The sequence below is a fragment of the Canis lupus genome, chromosome 10 (genome assembly GCF_048164855.1).
Source record: "Canis lupus baileyi chromosome 10, mCanLup2.hap1, whole genome shotgun sequence".
Taxonomy (NCBI): Eukaryota; Metazoa; Chordata; class Mammalia; order Carnivora; family Canidae; genus Canis; species Canis lupus.
Genome location: NC_132847.1, coordinates 13,407,183 through 13,427,620, shown reverse-complemented (window position 1 = coordinate 13,427,620; position 20,438 = coordinate 13,407,183). Strand labels below are relative to the sequence as shown.

Here is a 20,438-nt window from a genome sequence, read left to right as displayed (position 1 = left end):
AAGTACTTTGCGCTCTACACCTAAGAAGTAAGCAGAAAATAACACTTCGTTGGCTGAGTTTGAGAGCTAAGTGCCCAAGTAGGTTTTAGCGTTAAAAATTCAGTTTTCATTGTGTTACTGGCAAATCTGGTTGGTATGAAAAACTTCTATAATTTTAACTAGCGAACATATTTGCTAACACTATTTTAAGATGCCATCTGCCCTGGCATCTCTTACCATTCAAGTGTAATCACAAGTACAAGAGGAAGAAAGAAGAGAGATTCTATTTTGTTTCTTACTTAAGGCAAATATGGAGATAGAGTTTCACATATCCATTGCAAAAAATCACTTACAAGCCATCTCTAAGAACAACGCATCTTAAACATTCTGCCACTGGAAAAAGAGCAAGGCCTGCTATCATCCTGTTGCCATGAAAACAAGTGACAGGATAAGGAGCTAACACTGTGGAAGGTATTTACGTGTCGGTGAGAGAGACAGTTGGGAGGACACAGGGCAGTGGTAAGCGCCTGGGCTCTAAAGTCAGGGCTGAGTCCACTTACCTAAGGAATAACTAAAGGCAAGTTCCATGACTTTTTATAAGTCTCAAAACTCATCCGTAAATTGGGGATAGTGGTCATCAAAGTTTCCTGTAGGACTATCATGAGGATAAATGAGAGATCATCTGAGAACACTTGAGCTTTACTGCGCACTCCATAGGCTTCAGTTATGATGAGCAGGTGCACGTGGATTGAGAGGATTGTGCCTTTTCTTTAAGTATCTAAATCCATTTCCAACAATCTGAATCATGGCCAAGAGATGCCAGATCTTACCTTGCTGGAGGCACTGGGAGCCGGCAATTGTCATCCCTGTGGACACTACATAAGGACCTAAGTACTGGGAGCAGTGAGGCCCACCAGGAGGCAACAGGGCAGTGCTGGCTCCTCCCCAAAACCACCCAGCTCAGTCTTCTCCACCCTTTGATGTAAATACTTGGGCAACCAGACAAGAGTGGATCAACCATTCAAGAGAAGAGTAAAAGAGGAAAGGAAAACCCAAAAACTGCTTACTTGAGAGTGTATTAATATTGACAACCAGAGCAGTGGTGCAGAGAACATGCAGCTGGTGGGCATACACAGCTAAAATCCAAAACACCCCAAGCATCTCCATCCACAGAAGTTAGTCCCTCTCTCCGAGAGAGAAAGAAAGGTGGCTTGCAGATTGAAAGCATGTTGTATTTAAAATTGCTAGAGAAGTGGTCTTAAAGTTTATGTTATACTCCTTGAACTTTTGATTCTATGACATAATTGAGAAGTGAATTTATGAGAGACAAAGGACTTTGGAAATTCAGGATGGGGTATTGTTTACGTAAGTGCTGGCTATTCCCACTGCACCACCATGTATCTCTTCTTATCCAGCATTTCCAAGATAGTAGGGGTGGGTTTCAAGTGGTGGACCCTGTCCAAAGACAATGGTTTCCAGAGATCTCCAAGAGACAAAGGTTGTTCCTGCTCTTCTGAAGAGGTCCTGAAGGCAGCACAATTTTAAAGCGACAAGAGGCATACACAATGCTACTGTCTTCTGAATGTAAGTGCCAAGTAAATTGGGAGGGTCATTGCATTTGTTGGAGTACAGAGAGGTTAAGTAGCGTTCATCTAAAATATAAGACTGGGTTAATTTCCAAAAGGTAAAATAAAGTCCTTATATGGTTTGCCTTTTTAACATAGTAAACAGCTGACAAGTCTACCCAACTGGGAAAAGGATTATTCCTTTCAGAAAAGGTACCATAAAACCAAACAAGATGAACACCGCGAGGAATAATGTCAATTTTTCTAGTTCAGAGTGTGCACTTCAAATTCTTCCGTATTAGCTAGAAAATGCCAATCAGTAAAGTAGCCCCATTTATTTAACTGACCATAGTTCATTACCCTGACAACTAAAAACAACTAAGGTTTCACAATCTCCGGGAGGCCAGGGAAGAGACTGCTCAACCTGCAAGCTCTGTGTACTTCTCTTTCAACACTTTAAAAATGTATCCTGTCAGTTTTAAGAGAGACAAGGTGCTGATTATCCTCACTGGTTAGCCAAGACATAACGTAGAAACTTCTGGCACTAGAGATTTTAACTTTAAATATGTCCTTCCTTATGGTAAAGCAGGCTCCTGGGGTTGAAAGAGAGGGAGGAGTGGAGGGCCAAAAATGCATTAAAAGACATTTTTCTTCCGTCTTAGACCATGATCACTTGGTTCAATTTATGGATGCCTAATCTCTGTTTAAGCTTAAGTTCTAAGGTACTAAAGCTAATTTATGGAAGCTCTCATGTAAGCAGCCTGAAAATCAGCTTAATAAACAGGTATTACTCACCATCAGCAAGTGCCTAATAAATTTGTCTAGACACAGGTGACGAGGTAGTAAAATTTGCTTCAAGATTTCCGCGGCATTGTAGGATCATGCACTTCTTTGGAAGAATGAAATAGAAGTGTTTCCGTGTTTCAACAAAGGGGGTCATTGAAATTACATTTGTAAGACAAAGTAATAGTAAGTAGGGAAGATAATACGCACAATGGACAAAGTCAAATACTTTGAGGGCAGATCACCCAACATTCTGAGTTACTTTCACGAGTGCTGTAAATATTCTGAAAACTATTCCTCTGCTTCAAGATGTCGACAGTCTTCACTGGTCTGTAGCCCAGTAATTCTTACTGATGAAGGAGAGAACCAGAGTTTCCCTAATGAGGGAAGGGAGAGGCCGGTGTCTGGAAGAAATTGGAATGTTTCATCACTCCTTCTACTGATTCCCATTCTCATCCACCATGTAATTCTCACCAGGTAACTTAGCGCAAATGAGGGGGAACCATGATGGATCCCTGTATTCACATCTACAAGGAGGGAACAGCACTGCAGAGTACTATTTACATTTGGCTCTTCAGTATTTAAAATAACTCAATTGCATCTTGACCCCTCCTCATCTATCACAGGCTGGAGAAGCCCAGCAGAATTCCCATGTTCTCCAACGAACCACCAAAATGAAACTCAACACATGGAAAAAATACCTCAAGTGCAACAGGGAAAAGAATCTCCCCACAGTTTCCAATTTGAAGTAGGCTCCATACAGCATCCTTTTCTAAACTGCTTGTAAGGGCAATTTATGAGCTCCTGATGACTCTAACATATTGTGCTCTCAGGGAAAAAAAAAAAAAAGGTAATCGTAGTTTGGCTCCTTGTTGGCATTCCATTTTTTATAGATTATTATATGGTCTTCATGCTGGGTTGAGGCTGAAATTAATATAATTAACCTCCCGCTCAGCGACACGCATCTATTTTCCATCCTCATTCATCTTTTCTCTCTGCCCCTGAAGACAGACTTGGAAAGGAAAGAAACCCATGTTCGGGGATCTCACATTCAGGGCTAGTTCCCAGACTTCTGTTCTAGAAGCCAGTATCAGTCGAACGTGAAAACAACTTGAGAAATCACCAGAGACCCTTCACAGCCGACCGGCTTGCTTTCCATAAATAGCACTTACATTTTCTGTAAAAAAAAAGAAATGTTATAAAAACATATCAAGGCTATCAGATGGACAAATGATCAGATAAAAAAAACAGGCCACAAAGGCTTGACTCAAGACAGGAAATCTCCTGCTGAGATATAAATGGCAAAAAGGAAATTTGGTATCCTATTTTGGACCAATCAATAGTAAAAGACAATATCCCAAATAAAACAGGATCCCACCCCTTCCTTCTCTATTTGGCTGAAAAGTACATATCCATGGCTTAAACAAGAAAACTGGGGAGATTTTTTTTTAATACTTGAAGAAGAAAATTTCAGCCTATCCAAAATTGGTTTTGATTCTATTTTGAAGATTCTATGAGATCATTTTCCTACAAAAACTATAGTGGCACCCCACATATATAAAATGGAAGACAACTCAGGATTCCAGTTTTTATGACTAATGGGAGGATATGAATGCTGGAGGCCTTTGGGCCACATGTAGCTCACATACTGGGTTGATTTGGCCTACTCCAGTCTTCTAAAAATAAGGCATTTTACAAAAACAACCATATTTTTGTCTTCTCTTAAAAATCAGATGTGGAAAAATTGGCACTACCTTCCCAAGTGATCACAAACCCAGCTGCCTCCTTCACACCATACCTACACCACTCAATTGCCAGTTAACACCACTCCCCACTGTATGATATCTGAGCCCCTCTCCCTCTCCCTCTTTCTGACTCTGTACTCAGATGACTTCAGTACGCCTGCCCTAGAAGCAGAGGTGCATGGGAGTCCTGCTATCAACTCTTATGTTTAGCCGATAAAGAGGTTTTAGGAAATGAGCATTCCCTTGAAGACTTGGGCCAACAGACTCAAATGACACACAAATGCTATAGGAATCTAAAGTAACATCGTGACCCAAAAGTCTTTATTAAATTGTTGTACATTATATATGAATTTCAAGGTATTTTATTAGTCCTTGATTTCTGACTTCACTGTAGGAAACAAAAAAGAGAACTCAGATATCTTTCATGTGGTTCCCATTCATAAACGTTTATAAATTGTCAGTGTCAGCATAATTTGATAATATGCATGTATAAATATGAAACAGTATTATTGCAGTTCTGTGACCATTTTAATACCCAGAATAGTAAAAAATGAATAATAAATCCTTAGCTGGCCTTGACTGCTAGTAGTGATAATCCAGTTTGCAGGCGTTTAGATTAATATAGATAAATTGTGAATGCGTATTTTTCAGCTGGCTGACTCGCGGTTGTTAATGCACACACGTGTGTGTTTATGGGGTCATGATATATTCAAATCTCTGTATGTTTATGTAAAAATATCCTCCTTTCTGCATTTCAAAAAGCAAACATATTGTCACCTGTTTTTAATACTAAAATCCCTAGTAATTTCTAATGCAGAATCACACAATATATATGGAACACTGCATCCATCATGGGAAAAAATGTCTGTTCCATCCAGCTGTTCCTGAAATCCTCCATTAAATTAAGGTCTGAGCTGAAACCAAAGACATATGAATAAAGTAACAGTTGCCTGAGCAAAGACATAAAATACCTCACATTAAGATTATGTCATTTACTTCATTACATCAAAGAATATATGTGACGAAAAATACTACAGTGACTCTCATTCCTGTTTTTTTTTTTTACTACAGAAGATGAAAAATTATATGAAAATCTGATGAATGTCTTAAAGTCCTCCTGGATTATCTGACACGAGCCGTACCCTATTAAAATAAGCAAAGGAATAAGAGAACCTTGTCTACTTCAATTGTGCTGTCAAACCAACCGGAGGAAGCCGACTGTCACAGAGCAAAAGAAATGTTGCATCATTTGTAACCTGAGGCAACTGTAGGGAGCAGGGAACTTTTTTTCTCAGAATATAGAACACAGTGTAAGACAACACAGTTCAGGCATCCTAATCGAATGAGAAGCCCACAGGAAGTTACTCTAATTTAAATAAGGTTTCAATTCATTCCCAAAGTCACATACTTCAAGTTGATATGCTTCTATTTTTCCTAGTGGCCACTCCAATAATTTCTTTTTACTAGTTCCAAAACGTCATCATAAATGAAGTTATTATAACGTGGGGTCATTTAAAGGTTGGTTTGTTTCTGCACATACTACACACACTGACATGCACACAGAGTCTTTCCCAGGCTAATCTCACTGAAGGAGAAATCAAGCATGGGCTCTGGAATCAGTATACTCAGCTTTACCCCTGACTCCCACATTTTAGCATCATGAATTTCCCTTACCTGCTAACTCATCTATTAAATGGGGCACAAGGACAGGGCAAGAGCCATCCCAGAAGTGACCATTCTCACAGGATGTTGGGCTACTGCATCAGCTCTACAGTCTTGATAGGTGGGGATAAACATACTTGCCTTTTATCTACAGAGGTTGTGGCAAGGGTCAAATGTGATAAACACTCCCAGTTTAAATATCAAATTTCTGCAGTTAGGAAGAACAAAAACCTAGATGAAACATCATTAAAACAAGGGTAGAAAGTTATCTACTGAAGCAGAAAATCTCTGGCCAAAGTTCAAGGATTAGAACTAACTAGGGAGCAAAGGACCAATAAAAAGGGCTTTGATTTGGGTGAATTTGATTTAGAGTAATGATTACACCACTAATTAGCTGTGTGATCTTGGACCAGTCACTTGACCTCTGTGAGTCTGTTTATTTATCAGTAGAATCAGGACACTAGTACCTTCCTCACAGGAGAGTCACACAGATGAAATACACTGAGCTCCCCATAAGGTGCCCAAGATTAAAAGTGGCTCTATCTATTACACATGCTCATGCACACATGCACACTAATTCTTGTGATAACCAGTATGTAACTAAAGATAGAGCCTCCTCCCCTTTTCCAAGCAAAACCGGACTTATTCAAGTAACAAAATTCCTCTGAGATTTTCTTTGTAAAATGAGGTTTCTGTGTTAACACTATATATAACCTAAATGTCTAGAATAAAATGTATATATTATTTTTAATTATTTCCAGTGTTTTCCCAAAATTTCAAAATATTTTGGTAAGTGGCCATAGTTTAGTAATAATAGTCATAGTTTAGTTATCGATAGCACGACTGTGTATTGCCCAGAGCACTTAACTTCCCCAGCTGCTAGAAAGGATGTTGCCCTCAACTGTCTGCTTTCTCTGGGACTTGTCCCTGGCTGGAGAGAGCCACTCTCCAGAGGCAGTCTGCCTTCAATGACTGGCTGGCATGGAGTTACACAGGCCAGGCCTCCCTGCCCCAACTGGATGCCCTGTTGAAGGACACTCCTGGCTTCAGAGTGCTTTACCCATGGACTGAGGCCTTTGGCTGGATCTGAGCACACCTACTTCTGCTCACCTGTGCTTCCCTCCCTACTTCCCACAGGGGTTGATCTCAAGAGAACTCTCTGATCAACTTCCTACCCAGACTTTGTTTCCAAGACACCTGACATGCAACAGTATAGTCCAAAGGAACCATCTGCCAAGTCTCAGCATGCTTTAAAGTTTTCTGCGATCAGGTATCTTATTCCATCATCACATAGACATCTTTTATGTTTCCTAAGAGCTGGGGTTTCCTAAGAGCTGGTCTCTACAACCTCAAATGGGTGCTTTAGGTTGAAAAAGATGAGAGAAAAGAAGCCCAATGATTAGTTTTGCTTGTGTGTCCACAAAATCGAGTGGTTGGTAGAAATGAACGATTATTTTGATATTGTAAAGACAAATGCTTAGACATGACCAATGAGGAAGCCGATCTTTTGGGTCCTTGGCAATCGGTCAACTTAAACTGCTCTACAGAACTGTTTCCTCCCCTCTCCACCCCAATAACCATATTCCACTAAAAGATGAAGGCTAAAATTTTAATTGGAAATAAAATTCAAGAGTATCTTGGTTGTTAAGAAAATGGAAACGAAAAATGCTTGAAGATAGGTATTTGAGTTGCCTTGAAGTCTTCCTCCCTCTCTTTCAACTGAGTTAGTTGTTTAAAGTGAAGGCATTTTGTCAAATGCATTTAAAAGTACCCTCCAGCCAAATGTTCACTGATTTAATAATATCTCTTGCAATTTAATAACATTTCCTGGAAACTGCAATAACTAAATCCACACCTTTAGGGTTAGTATCCCTTTTGCCCAGAGGGGCCTAATTTGAGGGAATAATCGACAAATTACTGAACACATACCCCAAATCAGTGTTTCATACATTTGAATAGCAGTGACAATGCAATATTCCATATGCTACTTAATCCAGACTACAGAGGTGCATAACATTAGCATGGTTTTTAATAAGATATTTTTCAATCACAAAATAGAACTTTTACAAGAAACACTTTTTCTAACATGAATCCACATTTTCCAGATAAGGCTTTGCTATTAAAATATTTTCTGTAATCTGCCCTATGTTTTCCCTCCCTCAATTTTACTACCTAGTCCTACTGACAGGAACTCATGTGCCCTCTCTAACTCATCACCTCTCTGCTGGACCTTTCATGAGTATGAATTACTCAGGTGTTGACCCTGAACAAAGATCTGCCTGCCAACTCATTCATACAATAAACAGTTAAAGAGTTAGACTCTTGATAAATCATCTGAGTCACCCATGTCTGAAAGAGACCAGACAGGATAATGGTCAAGAGCACAGATTTGATCTAAGGTCCCCAGGCTCAAATCCCAAGCGAGGCCTCTTGTTAGCTGTGTGACCTGAGCAAGTTATTTTAACTTTTTCTAAGCTATTTTTTTTTCAATCTATATAGTGGAGGTATTTAATCATTCCTACCATCACTGGGTTAGTTACCCTGAAGATGAAATCTGCTGACCTGTACATGCATGTGGCATATGTATATTTTTGCCAGTATTAGTTTGTCATTCTAATTTCATTTTCCTGAAGTTCCTCTTCTTATAACTACCCTGGAGAATGTGAGCATGCTACAGCATCCTCTCTTGGTGTTTCCCGACTCATCCTTGTGATTCACTCCTCTCCTCTTCACAAAGCTCGAGTCTTCCACGTTGATCAGTTCCTTCTTGGGGCTGCCATCTCCTCCTGTCCACCATAGCATAGATTCCATCTCCAAGTATTTCTGACTTCTTATTGTCATCTGCCTGTAAACATTTCATTTGCAGCCTCAGAGAACATGTAAAATGCAATTTACTAATACTGATGGTGGATCTCAATTCATATCCTGCAAAGTACACAACACGCAGGACGTGTGCTCTTCTAGAATAAGCTCTGCCTTGGTTAAATATGGTAGGGAGATGCCATCATAGCTTGAGCGCTCAAGGGCAGTGGTAGAAAAACTGGAACGCAAGATGTAAAGCTTCAAATCAAACTTGACCTAGAATTTTGAGGAGCCCATGGCTTTACGGTAAATGGTCTTTGTCAATCTTATATCTTTTTCATTGAACATCATGGTCAACAGTTTTAGCTATGGTTTCACGAGGTCCTGAGATCTTCCGGACTGTGTAGTAGAAAAGCCTGTAGCTGGCTTTTACAACAGCTACTGTGTATTGGCTATCCAAAGCAGGCAGTAGTGAAACCTAGTGGGAGTCAATAAACAGAGTAGATGGGACTCGAAAAATACCTAACCAACAAATAGGTTCCGTGATAATGTGACATTTTTATAGTCACATTTTTAAACCATAACAGTGCTTGAATGGTATGCATTATAGTATTTCAATTTAGTCATTTATCTAAAAATGAGTTTTATCTTGGCTCATAAATAAACAGTGACATTCCAGAAATTTGAAAAGCTTGCCTTCACCTTCTGCTGCAAAGCTCATTTTACAATTACAGAAACACATGCCCTTTTGTGCCATGTTGCTTAATCTTTGATTTATGGCTCCTATCTTTGTACTAACCTCTTTCTGTAAACTACACAGAGTTTGCACAGGCTCAGCTATTTCATTCTTACTTCTAATCTTAATGGGTTCTTTTCTCCCTAGCGGCAGTGTCTCTCTACTAAATAGGTCAGGGAAAAACTATTTAGTGTCTAAATTGTCTAAATACAAAATACTATTTAGTGTCTTAGTATGTTCTCAGAGTCTAAAATAAGTAATGAACTTCCCTAAAAGCCAGGGCTGGCTCTCTTCCAGAATGTCCTGAGCTCCATCCAAGGCATGCTCCAAGGTGGCTTGTAGCAAAGACCTTCTGGGCATTGGCTATCTGTTCTCTCTCCTTTCTGCATGTCTTTTGACCAGGCTACCTGAGCCAGTAAGCCAGGGGTAGGAAAATTAAAATAGCACATCAGAATGGTTTCTCCTCCAGTTACTCCTGCCTTTCAGTGGTGGCACTTGGGTGTTGACAGAGCCATTCCCAACTTCTCCCACAGTCTCTCCGCAGATCTATGTCTTGTCACATACTTCAGGGACTCTAGAGAAGTCCTTTACAGCAATACATGGAATCTGAAGGAAATCTGCATCTTGCTCAAGGTCCAAGATGATAACATAAGTATGGGTTCTTATGTCTTCCTTAACCTGTACCCAAACGTGACACACTTTGCAGGTGTACTTCAAGTGCTCTGGGGTTGTTGCTAATGACTTATTTCATTAGAGATGAATTTTTTTCTCTGTGTTTCACTATTCCTGTTGTTGTTTGGAAGGCGGCAAAAAATGTACTTTTATTTCATCATTTTTAAACAGGAACATTTACAAACACTTTCACAAAAACATAAAATGATACTGATGACACAGTACTAACTGAAACATGGAGGGTACAAAATAAGATATCCAAGAAAACACATAATTATGCTATGAAATACATGAAAGGTAATACACCAAAATCTGAAATCATTGCCTCATAGTTGGAGAGTTATTAGAAATATTTCCATTGGTACTTCTGGTTTTCCAAGTTCTGTTTTATGTTTTCATGAGCAAGCATCCCAGTAACTTCAGCAAACCATATTTATAAGAACACACTGATGTGCCCACATAACCTACTGAAGACTCTCTACCAAACACAGGCTTCTCACTCTACATGTACTCATTTAATAAATATTTGCTGAATTTCTGCTATGGGCCAGCCACTCTACTGGCTTTGGAGAACAGAGCAGTGTACAAACGCAAGTCTTGCACATGTTGGCTTACATTCAGGTGGGGGTGTAGACAGTAAGAAAAGACAATAAGTAAGAAGAGACAATAGCAAGACAGCAAGAAAAGACAACAGACAGTAAGAAAAGCAAATAAACATGGGATAAGTTGGGGTAAGTATTAAAGGAAAAAAAATAATACAAGGTAAAGGTATAGAGAACAACAGAATTGAGGAAATATGGCAAATGTATGGAAACCAGGGAAAGCAAAAAGGCAGAGAGTAGAAGGACCTCACTAGGTTCGTACTTCAGGGGTTCCTTCCTTCCTTCCTTCCTTCCTTCCTTCCTTCCTTCCTTCCTTCCTTCCTTATTAGGCATTCTGATTTCCCTGGCAAATCTCCTTAAGGACCTAATATTTTCCCCTTGAAATATATAGGCACTAATTAGTTCTCTGGATATTTGGAATATGGCATATCTTAAGGGTTCTTCCTGTTAAGATGTTTGACAAATAGCTAAAACAACAAATGGCAAAAAGCAGGGCTCAGTGAACATTTAAAACCAATGATCTTGAGAATCCCATCAAATAGGAATAAACTAGATACACTAGGGACCAATACACTGTATGCAGTAAATGTTCACCACTAACATTTGTTCACACTACAACTTTTTCCAGGAATTATGTGGAAGAACCAAATGCACTCAGGCTACATGCTAACAAGGTATTTTCAGGGTATTTTAAAATATAAAATTGCCATTCTTAATAGAAAACGTGCAAAATTTCTTCTAACTCATCTACAAAACACAACTGAAGCCAGTTGAAAACATAAAGTGAAGCACAAATGCAGTAAATGCTCCTTTCCCACTAGTGCTAAGAAATGAGTTTGTACCAGGAGGTAAATCCAGACACCAGTGAGCACCCGCCACATCCCACAACACCCCAACAGAGAAGGTGCTGTCACTTCAGAGAATAAGAACTGGACCCAAGATCTACAGCTGGTAATGTCTGAGCAAAAATTCAAACCAGGCACTCTGACTCCGCGGTCCCTGCTTTTGACCATAACCCTCTGCCTACAATCTCTAAGTTTACAATTCCTTTTCTTGAAGCTTCATTTTTTATTTAAAAATATTCTAAATTATATAACAGACTCTCACATCCACCTGAACAGTTTTTTTTGAACAGTTTATTTTGAACCTAATACATAGAGTTTTATATATCTATTTTCAAAAGCCATCCCATATTACATCTCTTACAACATGTCTGCTTTGGACTCGGTTTCCTCCCAGGATGTTGCCATACAGGCTGCTTCTGTACCCGCATCAGAGAGTTGCTGCTCTAGTCCTAATACTTATCACACCAAAATTAGTAAGACTTGTAAGTTAAAGTTAAGGTTTTTTTTTTTTTTAAGATTTTATTTACTTATTCATGAGAGATACAGAGAGAGAGGGGCACAGACACAGGCAGAGAGAGAAGCAGGCTCCATGCAGGGAGCCCAATGTGAGACTCGATCCCAGGTCTCCAGGATCACACCCTGGGCTGAAGGCGGCTCTAAACCACTGAGCTACCCGGGCTGCCCTAAAGTTAAGTTCTAAGAAACATGTGCTGAGCTCTCCATCCATCCACCCATCTATCCATCTATCCATCCATCCATCCATCATCTATAAGAATCACTATAAGTGCTCTCTACTTAATGTTTATTGCTTCTACACTAATATAGTTTTCTTTTAAATTCTCAATTGCTAAAATATCACCCTGAATTGACTCCCTGTAAGAAATCTCTTACCCAATCTGCACTTTTCTGCCACATTCCCTTACTAAAACATAGCTTGCTCTTGTTCTTCCCCTTTAAAGGAGATAATGTATGTAAATAAATTAACACTTTCCCTGTTCTATAATAAGTGCTTCATAAACACTATTAGTTTTGCTACAACTCTGTACCAGACATGAAGGTAAGCACTGAGAACAGGGCAGACATGCATGAGACATGGATGGAGCCCAGCATTAAGGAGCTGTGAGTCTAGTGGAAAAGTCAATAATCTATCACTACGCAGTTGTGGAAACACCTCACCCCAATCTGGGTGGAGGCAGAGGTCAGGGGAAATGAGTTCACAGGGTAAGAAGTCTGGGAACAAGAACAAGACAACCCCTAGGAGACTACTAGACTGGAAATTACAAGCAGCTTCAAGTTACTGAGTCGGTCTACAGCAGGCTGGGGGATCAGCCATAGGACCCATGAGGCTGGACAGGTGTGCAGGGCCAATTGTGAGGGCTTGGACATCATGCCAAGGATTTTTTATTTTATCCATAGGCAATGAAAACCTACTACAAATTTACTGGCACAGTCAGATACAATCAATTTTAGAAAGATCAACTTGGTAATAGTGTGGGAGCTGATCAGAAAGGGGTAGGGAAGTGTTCAGAGGTTGCTATGGTAACCAAAAGGAACAATGATGACACCTTGAATAAAGATACTAGAAATGTGGATAGAAAACAGTCAATGATGTTGAGAGTAACTGAACAGATAAGGCAAGATTTATTTAGTATTGGAATGCTGGGAGATACTGGGGGGGGGGGGCCTTAAAAGAACAGAGTATTACAGATAATTTCCTTGAAAGCTGGGTCCATTCAATAAACTAAAAAATGGGAGAAGAGCCAAGATTTTGAGGGAAAGGTTGAATTTATTTTGGGAGTATAAACTCTGAGAGCTGATGAAACATCACACTGTCTGTGACCAGAAGACAAAGAAGATCTGTAGCCCTGGGCTAGAGAGAAAAATTTGGAAGTCACCAACACAGGTGATAGTGAGGTGACAACCTTCAGAATGGATGACACAAGAATCTGTGTGGTATTATTTGTTTAGTATCACTCATTGGCAAAGAAACATAAACTCCCTTTGTATGTAGTGGGAAAGAGACTGAGATTTGGCTCCAGTCATCCTTGACATTATGTCCTGCTACTCCACACCATCTATCTTACTGTGAAGTCACATCAAAATACTTTGAACTTTACAAGTCTGTCAGACCCATTGCCCTCTCCTAAATTTTCTGCCTGGTGAACCCTCATTTGGCCCTGAACTATCAGTCAAATGTCACTTTGCCTGGGAAGTCCTTGATAATCTGATCACCTTCCTGCCCAACTTAGGTGGAGTTCATGGCTCCCTCCTCCTTCCTAATGTAGAATTTGCTCACAACTCTACTCCAGACATTCAAGTGCGTCTCCTCCAGTAGGCAGAAAGTTCACAGAAGGAAAAGACTGCATCTACACAGGGAAAGATACCAAAGCGTGTTTACAGAATGACTGTGTCTTCCATCTGCAAACACCATCAGTTACCCTGCTTTAAAGAACCCATGACTACTTCTGTTTGGCGAGCAGCCACAGAAGGTTTTTGGGTACAGTAACGTGATATTTTTGGTATGATCGACTAGGAATTTAATTTTATTCCCACGTTATGAGTACTCATGTCAACACAACTGATGTGGTGACAACAGTATAATCATTTAGAATAATGATTACTATGAATACATTGGTTCTTCTCAGTCAAAATGCCACTGTATTTTACTCAAGGCAAAAAAAAAAGTAGCCAGAGATGGAATCTAAGCACAAGTAGAAGACTGAAATGAAGCAATAGGAAGCTTTATTAGGATCAACCAGGCGATCGTGATGGCACTTTGATGTAAGATCTCACCCTGAAAAAACACTTTAAAGACAATAAATAGACAGATGATAAACAGTTAGGAAACTTTGTATTTGCTAAGTGCCCAATAGGTGAAAAGTATATTCTTCATAATGAAAGAAGGCAGGAAGCCTACCTGGGGGTTGATTTGAAAGCAAACGTGAAAGCATAAAAAGTGATTCAAATGTTCAAGTGGCAATCACTCCTTCTAGAAGCATCAGCAATTCTGGCAACTGGAGATGTGTTTTTTCCCTACTCAGCCCCTCGAACAAAAGGGACAATATATAAATCCTTATTTGGACTGACATCAAAAGGCCTTTCAAATTGCTATTCCTCCCCTGACTCTACTTAATTGTAAAAACGAGACATTTCTGAAATTCATTCTCTCTAGTTTGAGAACACTCACACAATTTTTCCAAGCCACTGAGAGATACATCCATACACTGAAATTTCAACAACTACGACAGATTTATCATCAAATGGAAAGGAGTCACAGGAAGTTTTGTTCTCAAACTGGGGCCCTCACTCTTCAGGGATTTTGTTAGTATTCATTCTTGACCAACAGTTTCAGCAGTGCACTCTAAGTTATGGACAAGGTGACTCTAAATATCATGGTGACCTAGCTTATGTGACTTAAGAAGAACTCAAAGACAGAAGTCAGAAAAATGTGTATGTGCATAATAGCTACTATATGAGTATCACAATGCTGGCCTCCCATTCAGCTTTGATTATAGAGATGCACATCTATACCCAAGAGCCTAAAGAAATTCAGTCCTGAGGACCATATATCTTGAAACTACCAGGAGGGCATGAGTATGAAAACGCTCAGTCCCAGCCCTTAGAGTAATGAAGCTGAAAAGGCTGAGACATCCATGATTCAGCCCAATTATTCTTTAGTGGTCACAAATAGGGTTTGCTACATTAAGCATACCCAATTATCCCAAGTAGGTTATGTTTTAAGTGACTAAATACTTCAAAGTTGTCACTTTCTTTTCCAGACATGTTGTAACTATGTACCCTTTGCAGTGAAACCAAGTCAAAGATCTTTAATTTACTTTTTAGCTCTGCCACTGAAGTGCTTGCTGACACTAAGCCTTGATCTTCCTCTCTTTTGCTTTTCCTATTTTTAAACTTTGCAACATGATACTTGCTTTCTTCTCACCTTTTTAAGATTTTAAAAACAATGCAGTAGTAATTATTATGGCAAACCCAATACTCCATTTAAAAAAAAGAGAGAAAAAGAAAAAACATAATGATGATAATGATACCTAATCTTGTTGAGTACTTACAATGAGCCCATCATTGTTTTAAATTCTACCTAAATCAGGTCATTCTCACATGACCTCTGAGACAGGTTCCCAACAGCACACAGGTGGCACACACAAATGCAATGTGAGGGTGGTGTAATAAAGAGGCCATGCGCAAAGGTGTGGGCAGGGCTTGGAGTCACTCTAAGAGATGTCACAGTGAGCTAGGAAGGGTCAAGGACAGTGATTACCAGCGTGAAGCATCTGCAGGAGGGCACAGTTACCAGAATTCAGAAAGTACCTGAGGGAGTCGGCTCCCTGCCAGGAGCAAGAGGTAACCTGGTAAAGAATCCAGGAAGTCAATAGTTCAAACTCTCTTCCCACCGGCTTGCTCCAGTCCTGATGATGCTTCCCACTGGCCAGACCCAACCAGAAGCCAGAGATAAAGGAGCTGCTGATTTGGTTCAAACATCTCAGCACAGAGAGCAGGTGGAGAAAGGAAGAGAATCAACCTGATACCCTCTCTTCCCATTTATCCCAAGCACCCAAAACTTACCTCGGATAAATGAGGCAATCAATAAGTATCTGTGAGTAAAAGAAGAAATAAGATCAAAATGTCAGGAAGTTCAGTAAGCCTGTGAAATCACACACTGTAAGAGACTGTAATCACACACTGTAAGAGACTGAGCCAAGCCTTGCTCTGAGGTAAAAGCTTCAAGTTCATAACCAGTATGGGATGCTGCCTCCCATCCACCATCTTTATCCCACACCATTTATAAGCATGCTGTTGGGTGTCGGGGGAAACAGGATGGTTGTAAATAATTGCCACCCCCAAGAAACTTGTAATATGTGTGCTAGTTTCATTTCACCCTTCTATCTCATTACTGTCAAATCCCCAAATTCCTTTCTTGCAAGAAAAGTTGTGCAATAGCAGGTCTCTCACCTCTTACAAATCCATCACCTATTCCAACTAGTGGTTGAGCAGTGAAACCTTCCATCCCATGGCATTTTGCCCACTCGTTTGATAGTGTCTTGCCTTGGAAGGATGTTCTGAGTATATGTAACACAAGTGACTCATGCTTATCTTTGAGAGACAAGTCCTTAGCCTCTACTTACAGCAACAGACTAAGGCGTATGTCTCATAATATTAATACATTTACTTTCAAGACACGTTGAAGGGTTCATTTATTCAGCCAACATACTATATGCTGGTCATACAGTACATACTTGAGACTATGCTAGATACTGGAAAACAATTCTTACCAAAATCAACAACTACTTTCTATAGTAATGAGTCAACAGTCACACAGAGGGAAGCGAAAAATGTGTTAATTACTGAGAGGTCTTGGGCACACATCTGGGAGTACAGTCATGATGCTGTCCCTTGGCAGCACACTCCTTTCCTTTTCCCCAGGAGAACCTAGATACAGGCTGAAACCCTATAATACGTATCCTAACCCTGATGTTGTTCCTGGAGACAATCAAGTGTTCTACTATTTTTCCATCTCTTAAAAAGGGCTCCTGCTTTGAAATTCCAGCTCCATATATAAGCACCTGCTTCAAACAGATCAAATAGTAATTTTTCCCTGTGGGTTTTTTCTCAATTCTACTTTTGAGCTTGAGGAGACCACTCTTTGCTGCCTGATCCGGACTGAAATAGCACATTGAAGTCTTTCGTCTTTTCAGGGACAAGGCAAGTGAGCTGGCACAGCAACTCCCTTTCATGCTGTGCAAGCATTAGCTTTGCATTTTTAAAAACTATTGTACAATGTGTCATGCAGTGAGGTTTGCCAAGGGGAGAGAAAGGAGAAAAAAAAAAAGAATAGCAGAGTTGGTTTCCTACATGCAAGTTTTAATGACTCTGGAAAACCATCAACCTGTATCAAATTTCTGTACTAATTTCACAGTTTCCCACAAATGGCAAGAATGCAAAACCGTCAATTAGCCTCGTGGTAATTATATTTTAAAAAGCCATTCCTTTTCTTGATAATTCTAACAAATGAAAAAATTCAGTTCATTAAAAACCCAAACACTTGATGATGTTTATTTCATCTAAGAGCTCATGGTAAAATCACCCTTCTCAACATCTCCCAAATGTTTACTCAGGTGCACACACCTGTGTTTTCTGTCACCAAAAAAAGCTCTGAGCGTGCAGGGTTTCTGCTATATGACATTCATTTACATACATTATGAAACAGAAACTGAGAAGAAGCCATCAAGTCCATGCTGGGAGAAGCCCACATCCCTCTCCTTACCAAATCAATCTGCAGCTTACAAAGAGCTCTGCTATTTCCTAGCAACATGAGTAAACATGGTGCTATATCCAGCTCCCAAGATTTGTAACCATGTTAATCTGTGAGTACTCAATTTAATTAAAGATTAGACTTTTAAATTGTATTTTTAGTGCACAACAGTACTGCTAAATTATGATGATCAGCAGTTAAGTGTGCTTATGTCTGCAGAACCCGGGGAATGAAAATGAATCATTTATTTCCATCTTGATATGACTGCTCTTCTCTGAGGCGCTATTCTCTGAGTTCACAGGACTTGGAGTTCATTGGAATTCGATGGTTAAAACACAGCTTGGAGACCTCATTTATGAAAATTCCTTTAAACCTTTCACCACTTTGACAGATCCAGTCCAAGTACACCGAGCCAATTCAAAAGTAGCTCTCAGCCTTTTTATAGGTTTTCAATTACACCAACACAGCACACCAGAGCCGTCGTGTTGGACAAAGTACATTACAGTCACTGAGAGGCACAAGTTCCTTTTTAAGAGACTCAAATGAAAGCAGCATTCTCAAAACTGGAGCCAGCAGATGTAAAGCCTTGTCTGTCTCGAACCATCCTTGACTTATGAAGGAAGGGATCTTCAAATTACTTAAACGTGGCTAGTGTCTAGCTATCTATCATATGACGTATATGAAGTAGGCTATGATTTTTTTTTTAACTTTTCTAGAATCTACTTTACAAAATACTGGCAAGCTACCTTTGTCTTCAAACTGTTCCAAATACTTTAGCTGAGGAATTGTTCAAACATTTTTTAAGGTTCTTTCATCCCCGCCCCGCCTCCTCATAGTGTGTGACAGCAGGATTTACTTTTTCCTGGGCGAGCTCTGAGAAACAAAACCCCCAAGCAGGTCAATGAGCTTTTTAGGTTAAAACCAGTCATCAGCGGTAAAACAGAGTTTATGCCTGATTCCATTTTCTACTTTAAGGCGCTCCTTAATTAGGCCATGCTCTCCTCTGAAACAAGGATCTCATAAGATACTTATATGACTTAACAGATCAAGCAGTAATATTTTCTTCCATTTTCAAACCGTGCATTTATTTGAATATGTGGTTAGTATGGCTTTATGGGAGTGCCAATCTTTGAGACATGGTTATATGAATTATTTTAAGTGACATTTACCGTTAGGGGTAAAGTGGACAAAACACGCACATGCACATTAGTGGGTTTGAAGCACTTGCAAAATTTAAAAACTGTGTGTGCAGATGCTAATTTACTCAGGATATCACTCTCCCATTCTCCCTAAGGAGGCATGATGACTCTGAAACCACTGGAAACAGAAAGCTCTCATGATGATGACTCTTACAGTTCCTTGACACAGCAATTTTCCCCTGGATATTGAATGTTCTGGATATCAGTTGGCCTTTTTTTTTTTTTTTTTTTTTTTTGTATTTGGTCTATCCTATTGGTTTGGGTGGTGGTTGTTGTGTTATCCTGTTAAATAAAACCTTTAAGTATTAACATACTGGGCTGTGTGCAAGTTGCCCTAGGCCTCAACATTAAAAGAGGTGAAGTCTGAAGCTAAACCAAACTGGCAGAAGCTCAGAAGAATTCTAGGCTGGGACATCCCTTTTCTCTCTAGAGGCTTCCAATCCATCCAGTCTGACTCAAACACAGTTTGGGGGCACTGGACAGAGCCAGGTGGCGACAGGCAAAGTGAGGTCACACTAGGCAAGCCCTCACACACCAATGCCTGCAGTTCCTAGGGTAACACTTTCCTCATTTGCTAATGAATTAATTCCCAATGCACAGAATGCCAACCTTGGACCACTTAAACACTGCCTTCCTCACTGGGGGCAGGAAGATGACAGATGCACTCCCTACCCATAGGAGCCCACAATTGGGGGCGCAGTCAGCCACGGACAACAGGGGCCACAGAGGCCATTCCAGCTAATTGCTGAGGGAGCCAGAGGCCGCAGTCGCTGAGTCTGCCCTTAGGACTCCCCACGCCTCCTCAGAGCCCAAGCTTGGAGTCCACTATGGGAGCCACAAGCCACATGTGGCTACGGAGCAACACAAGTGTGTCCAGTGTCTGAGTTAAAAATAAAATACACACCAAATTTCAAAAAGTATGGAAAACAAGACTGAAAGGTATCTGGTTAAGAATTTTTTTATATTATGTGTAGAAATGCTAATATTGGTGATATACTGGGTTCAATAAAATATATTACTAAAATGAATTTCAACCTGCTTCCTCTTACTTTTCTTAATGTGCTTGCTAGAAAGTCTGAAATTACTTAAGTGGCTCACAGTCACGGATCTATTATTTCTATACTGCCGGTTCTGTTCTAAGCAGTCACAACTCTTGAGGAAAAAACCTGGGAGGCTGGCTCGGGTTGGGGGGCAAGTAGGGGTGCAGGTGGGTGAGTAGGGAGAAAGCACAGTGCTGGAAAGAGCACCCAGGGGTGCCTCTCAGGGGCTGCAGAGACGGAGCAGGGGCTGGCAGTGTGTTTGCTTCCTGAGCAGTACATACTTGCCAGATTCATTTGCAGCAGCAAGACTGCAACATCAAGACCAAAAATGACAATAATCACATCACAAATAAAAATAGAAGCAGACTGTGCTTTAGAGGGAGCCATGCTCTGCTGGGGACCAGACCAACTAGCCAGCTTGGGCTGCACCCCATCTGGCCAGTCACTTGGTCACTCTGCCTCTCATCTGCAAAGAGGGAGGGGGGCTAAGATGCACGGGTGTGCCAGGGTCCCTGTTACTCTGTCTACGAAGTCTCT

The 20,438-nt window shown here is 40.3% G+C and overlaps 1 protein-coding gene across 14 annotated transcripts in view; it reads right to left on the bottom strand.

Annotated features, from left to right (window-relative positions):
* SNCAIP (synuclein alpha interacting protein) overlaps positions 1–20,438 on the bottom strand; it is a 148,612-nt gene that overhangs the window by 118,520 nt on the left and 9,654 nt on the right. For 3 of the 14 annotated variants that reach the window (XM_072840745.1, XM_072840748.1, XM_072840749.1), the window contains one exon: positions 15,976–16,004. The exons of 9 other annotated variants lie outside the window; for them this stretch is intronic. The gene's annotated coding sequence lies outside the window, so the exon portion shown is untranslated. 2 more of the 14 variants (XM_072840750.1, XM_072840751.1) reach the window with 2 other exon arrangements.